Raw genomic sequence first — 12,723 nt, 5'->3', positions numbered from 1 at the left:
GGTCTGGTCCTAGAGCATAAACACAAAGTAGAACGAACTTTCTATCTCATACACACGTACACGTACACACACGTACAGACACACACACACACGCGTGACTGCAACAGAGAGTATTTTTATTGAAATTGGCAAATAAAATCAACAAAACTGGCATAGATATGAAAGATTTGAAGTACTAATACTAGAGCACAAATGCAATATGGAACAAGTATGTTCACTCACACACATATATATAACATATTTTTGTGTGTGTATAGGCTGTTCTCCCTGAGGCGTGGAAGCTCTCCCTTCCTCAAGAACAACATGAGTGGATCGGCCACTCCCTCTTCAGACGTCAGGGTGGAAGGCCAGTGCTGACAGATAACCTGCAGATGTGGTGGTTTCCTCCCCAGCCACGTCTGCAGTATCACCAGCCTCCAGCGTCACCAGACGTGTTCTTCACCTGGCTGCTGTGTTTGTGGATGCCCTACAGGATGGTCTGGCTGGCGACTCACATCATCTGGGTTCTACAAGACAGTGAGGCCGGTGCTGAATTTACACGGCTGGTACTTTCTGGCAACAGAATACCTGGAGTGTCAGCACTGCCATAAGAAGCTGGCCGCGTGGTCCTTTGCGGTCCTGGACCAGCTGGATCCGGCTCACCGCAGGATGTTCCCAGCTATCCTCACTTACCGGTGAGTTCTGAAAAAAATATTCTTATGATAGGCTGAAATACATGGGCAGGTGCAATTAACTACTAAAATGTTACTCCATATAGTGGCAATAATGCAACTTAAATTACTTTTCTTTTTTTTTATATTCTGGTACTTTTAAAAATCAATTGCATGTAAATTACACTGGTAACACTTTACAATGGGGTTGCATTAGTTAACTACATTAGTTAACATGAACTAATAATGAACTGCACTTCTACAGCATTTAGTCATCTTTGTTAATGCTAATTTCAACATTTACCAAGGCCTTATTACAATTAAAAGTTGTATTTGTTAACATTAGTTAATGCACTGTGAACTAACATGAACAAACTATGAACAGCTGTATTTTTATTAACTACTATTAACAAATGAAACCTTATTGTAAACTGTTACCACTACACAAAACAAGCCGCGTCTTTCTTTTGACATTTATTCACAAGACACTGTTTCTGCCGTGCCAGTGAAGGTTCTATTCAGAATGTGTGAACGACCGACCCTGACCCCAATGAACTAAGCTTGACCTTTACAAAGGTGTGAAACTTAGAACAAAAGAGTTCCAGCTCCTTGAGCAGCTGCACCCCCACCCCCTTATTCAGGAGTTAACGACCCCCCATTGAGCTCAGTTTTTGTGTGCTTGGGTGTGGGGAACATCACACCTTTGCACCCAAAAAAACAACACTTTAAATGAACTTTGCCTTTGTTTGTCTGTTTATTTGAACAGGTTCTCTTGTGATATGCATGTGGTAAAGTTGATGAGGGAGCGCTCTCTCGGCAACAGTACCACAATGCTGTATCACAAACTATGCGAACAGCATAGTGAGGACTGGATGGAGAGGACCCTGCTGTACCTGTCTACGTGTTACCGGTTCCAGGGCACCATCACGCGGCCCATAGCACCTCCACCTCCGATGCCACCCGTGCCCACTGCCAAGTGGCTCCTCTCTGTCCACGCCGAGGATGTCCGGTCCCGGTACAGTGAGCTGAAAGCCAGGGTCACCTCTGTCTTTGGGTCCATCCTGAAAATGGACTCCATGAAAAAGGTAACATATTAATCACAGATTATTTTAAATACTACTGAAAATGCTTGGAGCAGCACATCAGGCATTAGGCCTTGCTTCTATCCAAGAAGCCTCTCATGCTACAGCCCAAAGCTATCCCTAGCCCAACTAACCTCTCAATACAAGCACGCTAGCTTGTACCCGCCAAGTTCCCGCCAAAACACTCATGGAACATACCAACTCCCGGGGTAGACTTGACTCCTCCCCCATAACCCAAGAATACTGGTCTAGCCCGACAGTGCTATCAAAACCTTGAAACACAAATCAAATCATGCATATTATCATTGATCAGCTATAAACAATACAACATGACAACCATATGAAAACCAATTCAAAACCTCTGTTCAATTATTGTACTCAATACCATTTAAATGCTAGATATTGTCTCCATACTTATTTCAAATCATCATCATGAAACAAACAACCAATCAAAACACTTGATAACACTGTGAACTAACTTTCACGTGGTGATGACCTCCAAGTTCATCATCACAATATAGATTTGATCCTTTGTACATGTAAGGCGTTTTTGGCGCTCATTGAATTGTTTTGTTCTCCAACAACAGGTGGCCAAAAAACTGGCGGGAGCTGCAGCTGGGACCGCGGCCTGGGTCAGCAATGTGGGCAATGAGCACGGACAGGTCCTCATGTCTGTGCTCACCTCACACGAGGGTGAGGGACTGCTGCCCATGACCACGGGCCTGGTGAGGAGGTACGAGGAGGCTGGAGTCGCTCCCCCCACACTCCTTTATGTGGACAGAGACTGCTGCTCTGCTGCGGGCACATCCAGAGCAGCTGCCATGTTCAGCGGCTGAAGTGATCTGGTGGTTCGTCTCGATGTGTGGCACTTCATGCGGCGCTTCGCTGCAGGTCTGCACACTGACAGCCACCCGCTCTACAGCCTGTTCATGGCAAAGTTCTCTGCCTGCATTTTCGCCTGGGACGAGGGAGATGTGGCCCTGCTGAGGGAGGCGAAAACGAGGGAGCTGGAACAGCAGCAGGGCATCAGAGACCTCAGCGAGGATCAGCTGACCAGCACGCTAACCTACAGACAGCTGGCGCAGCACTGCCGCCGCTGCACACGTGGCGTGGAGGAGACGGAGCAGCTGATCGGAGCGATTTTGGAGGCCTTCAAGGACGTCAGGGAAACCATGGGCATCCCCTTGGTGGACCAGGAGAGGATGGACGTCATCTGGGCCACCCAAAGGCGCCATCTTCCCTGCATCCAGGACCCTCCTGGAGTGCAGCTTTACATCCAGACAGGAAGTGTTTCGAGAGGAGGGCTCACACTTCCTGTCTTCCGCTGCGCTCGGGGGTCCACTTCCCTGGAGTCCTTCCACAACCACCTCAACTGCTTCATACCCGGTAAGATTACACACATCCACCTCACCCATCAAAGTGTGTTTTTGTGATAAGTCTATGTCATGTCATTTGTAATTATAAATTAGTGTTAATGTTTCCTCTTTTTTTTAATCAGGAACGAGCGCCAACCTGGAAAATTTCCAGGCTTATCTGCTCGAGGGTTTGGAGCGGTGGAACGAGGACCGTGCTGCTGCTGCCGTCACACGTGGTGCTCCATCGACGCTGCGCTGTTACAGTGGCTCGTTCCAGCACAGCCTCAATGAGCTCAGCCAGCGTCTTCTTGGCTGTAGTCTTCTTGGCTTCTTGGCTGTAGTCTTCTTGGCTGTAGATCCTGGATCTAGGCCTGAATTCTTCTCTCTGCCTCTGGATTGAAGATTTCCTCACTGGCAGACCCCAGGCGGTGAGAGTAGGCCAGTTCACCTCCACCTCCATCACCCTGAGTGTTGGAGCTCCACAGGGCTGTGTGCTGAGTCCCCTGCTCTACTCTCTCTACACCCATGACTGTTTGTCCACACACAGCTCCACCTCCATCATCAAGTTTGCTGATGATACTGTTGTCCTGGGTCTCATCTCCAACAACAATGAGACGGCATACTTGGACGAAGTGGAGCAACTGACATCATGGTGCCAGGACAACTGTCTCTCTCTGAATGTTAACAAGACCAAAGAACTGATTGTGGACTTCAGGAAGAGACAGCATCGGTCATACTCCCCTCTCATGATCAGCGGGACACCGGTAGAGAGAGTGAGCAGCTTCAAATACCTGGGTGTGAACATCTCCGAGGATCTGACCTGGACTACACACATCCAGACACAGGTGAAAAAAGCCAGGCAAAGACTGTACCACCTGCGCCAGCTGAGGAAATTCAGGGTTTCACCAGCCATCCTGAAAACGTTCTATCTAGGGGCGATAGAAAGTGTCCTGACTCAGTGCATCACAGCGTGGTACGGGAACAGCACCAGTCACGACTGCAAAGCCCTGCAAAGAGTGGTGCGCTTATCCGAGCGCATCTCAGGCTCAGCTCTCCCGTCTCTGCAGGACATCTTCACCAAACGCTGCAGAGGTAGAGCTACTAAAATCATCAGAGACATTAATCACCCTGCAAACTCTCACTTCACCCTGCTGCCATCTGGTAAACGCTTCCGTAGCCTGATGGCAAAGACTGAAAGACTCAGGAGGAGTTTCTTCCCCCAGGCCATCAGACTCCTGAACTCAGTCACGTGACTCACTTCACCCCCGCACACACATAAACATACGGTCTTTCAACATTAACATCCACATACTGCAATTGCACTGCACTTTACTTTACGTCCCTATTGTTACTGCGTAACAACCTGTAATAAACCTTGCACATTATACTTCTTTATATATACATATTATATATTTTATGTTAACCACTTATTTTTAAGTCACAGTTTATCTCACTTATCATCCACATTTTTTTTTTTTTTTTTTTTTTTTTTTTTTTTTAATCTTATTTCCTATTTTTATCTTTTACTTGATTTATTTATAATTCTACTTATGTTAATACTTTTTATTCTAACTTTATTCTATTTCTATTTAATTTCTTGTAACTGTTATTTGCACTGTCCATGGAGCGGACCTGTTTACATTTCACTGCCAGTTGTATATTGTGTATATAACTGTGTATGTGACAAATAAAACTCTTGAATCTTGTCTTGTAAAAGACTACTCAAAGCCAGGACCGAACACAGGTATGTGTCTATAATGCCATGCTTTGTTGGTTTTTTTTGTAATGGACAGACTTCTGATTTACAACCTTGTTTTCTGTTCAATTTTCTTTTGTCAGGCGAGCTCATCGGGGTGGAGTACCTGTGCTCGCAGCAGTCCTGGGAGTTCCGAGAGAACTTTGGGCGGAACCCAGATCTGCCTGACGGAATCCTAGAGGACTTGGATGATGCGGAAGATGAGGGATTTGGGGATGACACCACAGAGGAGCTGGACAGCACCCACTCCCCTCTTTCTTTAGCATCACCCAGGGGAGCTATATGCTTGCCTCCTCGGGATTCACCGTCACCCTCTCAGTCCTCCCAGGACCTGGCGCCTGAGCCCCAAGAAGAGGTATGTATGTATGCAAGCAAGCATCCATGCCATCACTTGGAGGACTTTTTCCATTCATACTAACAGGTGAATGGGAGGAACTCAGGTGCGCAGGAGAGCCACTCAGGTGAATGGGTTGGGCCCAGGTCTGTGTGGTGGGCGCAGGGGGCCCAACAGAGAACATTGGCCCGCAACTTTTTCGTTCTGTGCGAGGTGATCTTCGGTCCCACTTTGTTCCACTTGTACCACTTTCTCTGCATCCTGATTGGCTTGTCGTCTGGTTCGCCATTGGTCGGAGCTATGTTCCACTTTTTGAGCTTCCCTATATGGCCATTGCGAGTAGTGTACCATTGGTCCTTCGCAAATGTTCCACTAAGCATGCATTTTGATTGGCCAGTGTGCGGGACCACGGAGGCGCGGGCGACGTCATCACTCTTCAGTGCTCTTTGACAGTGAGCAATCATCGTTGCCATCTCCCTTACTGCTATTAATTCACAATTATCGTCATAATTTTTCTGATATTTATCCACCTGTTCGATTTTAAGATGTAAGAGCGCATGACTTTACTACGATTTGCTTACTTTTCATGTGGTTCGCCGCATCTGTACCTGTGAAGTGACTTTTACCGCGTTTTTACCACATCTATCATGTTTAAAATACAAACCCCGTAGTAAAGCGTCCGTAGTTTCGTATTCATTGTTTTATATAACGTGTTGTCGTAGTTACATAGTTGTAGAACTGTACACTGTTATCCTTGAAATTGTTTTAATTCAAACTGGAAGCTCAGAGATCTAAACGTCTCTCCTGTGGAGGGGAGCATGTGTATAATTTGTATAATACGGCATGGCCTGTTTTTACAGACAGCTTAGATTAAATCACTATTAGGCGTTACATTTATTAGGACATTTAAGTAGCTTTTATAATCTTAAAATTTAAAAAAATGACTGGTGTGCATTATAGTCTGGGACTAGCTTAAGCCTTGTCTGTGCAGCTAGGGGTAGATTATTTTTTTTAATTGACTTTTTACCGGTAGCAAGGAATTGTAGCGTTAGTGACAGCCGCATTCTTGCACTGATGGCTCTTCTCAATTTTGTGTCCCTTCTTTGGATGAATGGTGTCACTTTGCCAAGCAAGAAGCTAAAATCCTCCACATCCATCCTGAGCAGATCCCGGAAACCCTTTCTGTCACTGTCCTACATAGAAAAAATAAAATAAAAAACATGTTGGAAAGCAATGTTTAACTGTTTTAACCTTCAAATAAGGTTTAAAACTCAATCTCGCCTAGGGCAACCAAAGAGCTAGAGCCGGCCCTGCCAAATGCATTTTCAACTGTACGCCTTGCCCTTGAAAGCCTGTAGGTAAATATTCGCTGCCCATGGTCCAGATTTCGGAAGGGGTATGGCTTCATCAGGTCGTTTTGGAGAGGGAATGCTTCATCGCCAACAAATGCACAGTAAATTCCCCGGTGTTGAATTAACGGTGTTCATATGGGAACCACCAGCAGGGTGTTAAAGTAACACTGAAGCAGTGTTAGAGTTAATAAGATACTTAAGTGATTAATTGAGTGATGATTGTTTGATTATTGGAGACACCTTCAGAAGTCAGGCATGGATGCAGCTGCACGCATTTTTATCAACGTTTGCTAGTGAGTATAGGCCTTTAACTTTACATTTTGGTCTCAAACAGCTAATACATTATTAATCCTTAATAAATTAGATGTATAACAGTTAGCCAGTAAAACAAAATGTAAGTTTTAGCTGTGTTTACACTCAAAAAATTATTTTACGATACTGTTGACTTTATTTAAACAATTTATTTTGATTAAGGTTTTCAATTTGAAATAACTAAATATATTAACTAAAGATAAAATAAGACATTAAATCTCTGAAAATATTAAATCTATGATATAGAGGAGGATTAAACAACTCCACAAACAGCCAGCTTCATGCATTATTAATCAAATTGACTTTATTTCTGTTTTATCACGATGGAGATAAGTGTTTGTTTTAGTTGCGCTCTTGACCATTGGCTCTTTAGCAGTAGTTTTTTATTTTTATTAAATTTTAATTATGCCAAGACAAGCCAAAGAGAAAATGTGATCGGGTGACTTTGGTTTATTGATGATGATGACGACATCATCATCAAATAGTGGCTGAATCACTGAGCTCATTCCGACTCAAATGTTCTGGCTATAGAGGTAATGTGTTATCAATTTTCTATTTACGTGATGTTACTTATGTTATTCTACAGCATGAGATCCAGCACTGTTATGGTAATTGAATAATATTCAAGATTTTAAAATCATGTAGTGCTCAAAAGGTTTAAATATATGGCATTATTCATACACATGCAGACATCAAGAATCAACGTATTAATCTCAACAATGGTGACAATGAAAAGCTTCTTGCTGCAGTGCATGCTGGGTACCACCAATGAAAACTGGTGGAAACCCCATGGATCCCAGCATGCATTTCAGCATGAATAAATTATGCATCTGAATTGTGACAAATTTCCTTTAATTCTTACAATTTGCTTTTCTTTGCCATAACAAATATGCTTTATAAACACACAGTTATATCAGTCAGCGAAAAATTTAGGTTAATGGGTCAAGGGCCAAGATTCCAACTAAAAAAAACACTTATCTCCATCATGGTGACCTAAAATTTCAATACCACGGAATTAAAAACTGTTAGTTCAATTAACTAAACGTTTTTAATTAAATGCTGTTAAAATCTTAAACATTTTACATCTTAAACATCTTAATCATTAAACTGGAAATGTTTTGTTTTTTTAAACAAGACAAAATTAACTTTTTTAGGGCAATGAGTTTCCATACATTTTTTAAGTTCAATCAACCGGTATAGGCTTACAGTGTAGTTACTTTAGTAAAACCATGGTTATAGATCGAAAACGACCCCCAACCTGTGCCCTGTGGCTGGGGGATGGGGGACACTGCCAAAGAGAAAATGTGATCGGGTGACTTTGGCTTATTGATTATGATGACATAATCATATAGTGGCTGAATCACTAATCTCATTCAGACTCAAATGTTCTGGTTATAGAGGTAATGTGTTGTCAATTTTCTATTTACGTGATGTTATTTATGTTATTCTACAGAATGAGATCCAACACTCTTATGCCTGGTTCAGACTACACAATTTTTTTTGTCTGTTACGATAGCGCGATAACGCGATTTTGACTCCTAAAATCTTGTCGTGTCCTGGATAAGAAACATGTCAGATTACTCATTGCTTCGCCACCAATGATCGCTTGTTGTCTTTAACGACGCGCGTGATGTCATCGAGAAGGCGAAACTAGCGACTGACTTCCGGAAACAAACGAGCGTAAACAATGTCTGAAGCTGCGTGTTTTGTACTGGCTGTCTTGTGTCTAGAAAAGCGCAAAAAAAGAAAGAAAACCCGACCATGGACACGTTCCTGGCTTGCTCGAAGAGGGCAGAATGGGCTGTCAATCCTCCAAGGAGAACTTGAGGTAAAATATCGTTCTTTTTATATTAAATATTTTGTTATTAGCCAGTAGTGAAAGCTTGCCACTACAACGTAGTAAGAAAAATCTGGGAACACTTTACATTTGTTAACATGAACTAATAATGAACTGCTCCTATAAACCATTTATTTTATCTTTGTTGATGTTAATCTCAACATTTTCTAATTCATTATTAAAATCGTGCTAACATTAGTTAATGTACTGTGAACTAACATGAACAAACCATGAACAGCTGTATTTATATTAACTAATGTTAACAAAGATTAACTAATGCTGAACAGAGGTGTTGTTCACAGTTAGTTCATGTTATCTAATTAGATTATATTAGATTAGATTCAACTTTATTGTCATTACACAAGTACAAGTACAAGGCAACGAAATGCAGTTTAGGTCTAACCAGAAGTGCAATAGCAGCAAGTGCAGGATATACAACGTTTGCATAAGTGCAGGACATGGATATGTACTGAATATATATAAATATATCTATAAATAGAAAGATGGTTATTACTATAAACAGAATTTACAGGTGAATATGTACAGTGAATAATATACAGATGGTTATTACTATAAACAGAATTTACAGGTGGATATGTACTATGAATATAATATAATATACAGATGGCTATTACTATAAACAGAATTTTACAGATAGAGGTATACAATGATATGTTAGGCTAAAATGAGGAATATGGTAGTGGATTAAGGTAGTGCAATAAATTATGGACAGAAGCTATCCGAAAAAAGGTGTAAAAGTGCAGTGGAAAGTGATTGCATATTACAGTTAGAAGTACGGTGCAAAATACAGATGTAAACAGTTGGTACTGTAAATAACAGTCGGCAGTGCAAATGAGCATCATCCAGTTACGGTGTGGTAGTGCAAAATGCATAAGTAAACAGTTGTTACTGTAATAAACAGCCGGTAGTGCAAATAACAAAGTGAAGGCGGATGTGAGGTAGGAGAGTTATCAGTATAATGTATAATATATATCTAATGCATAATGTTAACTAATACATCTGTATTGTAAAGTGTTAACAAAAATCTATTAAGCTTACATTAAAGCACGGAAGATGCCATTTCCTTGGCATACATCTTTTTTTTAATTAAAAATTATTTATTATTTTTTTATTTATTATTTTATTATTTTGCTTTATGTCCCTTATTTGAAGGTTAAAACAGTTAAACATTGCTTTCCAACGTTTTTTTTTATTTATTTTTTTCTATGACAGTGACAGAAAGGGTTTCCGGGATCTGCTCAGGATGGATGTGGAGGATTTTAGCTACTTGTTTGGCAAAGTGACACCATTCATCCAAAGAAGGGACACAAAATTGAGAAGAGCCATCAGTGCAAGAATGCGGCTGTCACTAACGCTACGATTCCTTGCTACCGGTAAAAAGTCAATAAAAAAAAATCATATACCCCTAGCTTCACAGACAAGGCTTAAGCTAGTCCCAGACTATAATGCATGGTCGAGCTGTTTTAACTGAATTAACTTGCACTGACATATCTTAAAATGTCAATGCCATTGTTTTGTCTCACACCAGTAATTTTTTTTACATTTTAAGATTATAAAAGCTACTTAAATGTCCTAATAAATGTAACGCCTAATAGTGATTTAATCTAAGCTGTCTGTAAAAACAGGCCATGCTGTATTATACAAATTATACACATGCTCCCCTCCACAGGAGAGACATTTAGATCTCTGAGCTTCCAGTACCGGATCGGTCGTAGTACTATCAGTGAGATAGTAATTGAGACGTGTCAAGCCTTGTATGACGTCTTAAAGGATGATAATTTAAAGGTAAGGTATTTGATTTAAACAACAGGCAGATGTACATTTCACAAAAGTAGTTGGACAGAGAAGCCTTTACAAGTGCTATCCCAAAACCAAGTGTTTTAACCAGAGTCAAAACCAGAGTAGATCATGGATTTTTAAATTATATTAATTTTAGTCATTTTAAAAAATGCATTTCATGACTTCTGTAAAAATGTGAGAACATTACATGTATTAAAGGGTTAGTTCACCCAAAAATGAAAATTCTGTCATTAATTACTTACCCTCATGTCGTTCGACACCCGTAAGACCTCTTCATCTTCGGAACAGAAATGAAGTTATTTTATTTAAAAAAAAACCTAAATAATGACTTACATAGTGATGACGATTTCAAAACAAGGCATCATGAAGCTTCGAAGCGTTATGAATCAGTGAGTCGAATGAGCAGTTTGAATCGCCAAATTTCAGCAGTTTGGCAGTTTGACACGCGATCCGAATCATGATTCGGCTCACTGATTCATAACGCTTCGAAGCTTCATGATGCCTTGTTTTGAAATCGTCATCTATGTAAGTCGTTATTTAGGGTTTTTTGGCACACAAAAACTTTTCTCGCCGATTCATAAAGTTATTTTAGAACCACTGTAGTGAGATGGACTTTGTAACGACGTCTTTAGTACCTTTTATGGGTCTTGAGAGTGTAAAGTGCAATTGCGCCAATGGAGGCCTTTCAGAGCCATCAGATTTCAACTAAAATATTTTCATTTCTGTTCCGAAGATGAACGGAGGTCTTACGGGTGTCGAACGACATGAGGGTAAGTAATTAATGACAGAATTTTCATTTTTGGGTGAACTAACCCTTTAATTATTTATGTTGTTTATCTTTTAACTTCTGATGATTGTAAACAGCACAGCAGTAATGACTTTATGAACTTCTTCACATGTAAGATTGATAATATTAGGAAAATTTTTTTAACCATGCAGCCGTCTAATACAGCATCACATCAGACAGAGCATTGTAGTGTCACTGAGGAAAAATTACACTCATTCACTGCTATAGGAGAAGAAGAATTGGCTAAACTCGTTAAATCATCAAAATCGACAACATGTATGCTCGACCCTATACCAACTAGGCTATTAAAAGAGATGCTACCAGAGGTCATAGATCCTCTTCTTAATATCATTAATTCATCTTTGTCATTAGGATATGTACCGAAAACTTTTAAGTTGGCAATTATTAAACCACTTATTAAAAAACCGCAACTTGATCCTACAGATTTAGTCAATTATAGACCAATCTCAAATCTACCCTTTCTGTCAAAAATACTTGAAAAGGCAGTGTCTTCACAATTATGTTCCTTTTAGAAAGAAATGGTATCTGTGAGGATTTCCAGTCAGGATTTAGACCGTATCATAGCACTGAGACTGCTCTCGTCAGAGTTACAAATGATTTGCTCTTATCATCCGATCGTGGCTGTATCTCTCTATTAGTGTTACTCGATCTTAGTGCTGCATTTGATACTATCGACCACAACATTCTTTTGAATAGACTCGAAAATTATGTAGGTATTAGTGGAATTGCATTATCATGGTTTAAATCATACCTATGCGACCGTTATCAGTTTGTAGTAGTAAATGAAGATATGTCACACCGATCGCAAGTTCAGTATGGAGTACCGCAAGGCTCAGTGCTAGGACCGCTACTCTTCACCCTGTACATGCTACCACTGGGAGATATCATTAGGAAGCATGGCGTTAGTTTTCATTGTTATGCTGACGATACTCAGCTCTATATTTCTTCACGCCCTAAAGAAACTTACCAATTCACAAGATTAACGGAATGCATAGCTGATATAAAACATTGGATGACTGGTAATTTCCTGCAACTCAATTCAGAAAAAACTGAATTTTTAATTATTGGACAAAAAAGCTCCACAAGTAGTAACCTAGAATACTGTCTAACACTTGATGGCTGTTCTGTCAAGTCCTCGTCGTCAGTGAGGAACCTGGGTGTGCTCTTTGATACCAATCTTTCGTTTGAAAGCCACGTTTCTAGCATCTGTAAAACTGCTTTCTACCATCTTAAAAATATATCTAAATTACGGCACATGCTCTCAATGCAAAATGCTGAACAGTTAGTTCATGCGTTCATGACCTCAAGGTTAGATTATTGTAATGCTCTACTGGGTGGTTGCCCTGCTCGCTTAATAAATAAACTCCAGCTGGTCCAAAACGCAGCAGCTCGAGTTCTTACTAGAACCAGGAAGTA

Source organism: Gobio gobio, assembly GCF_949357685.1.
Source record: "Gobio gobio genome assembly, chromosome: 8".
Taxonomy (NCBI): domain Eukaryota; kingdom Metazoa; phylum Chordata; class Actinopteri; order Cypriniformes; family Gobionidae; genus Gobio; species Gobio gobio.
Note: the sequence above shows the minus strand (reverse complement) of the source record.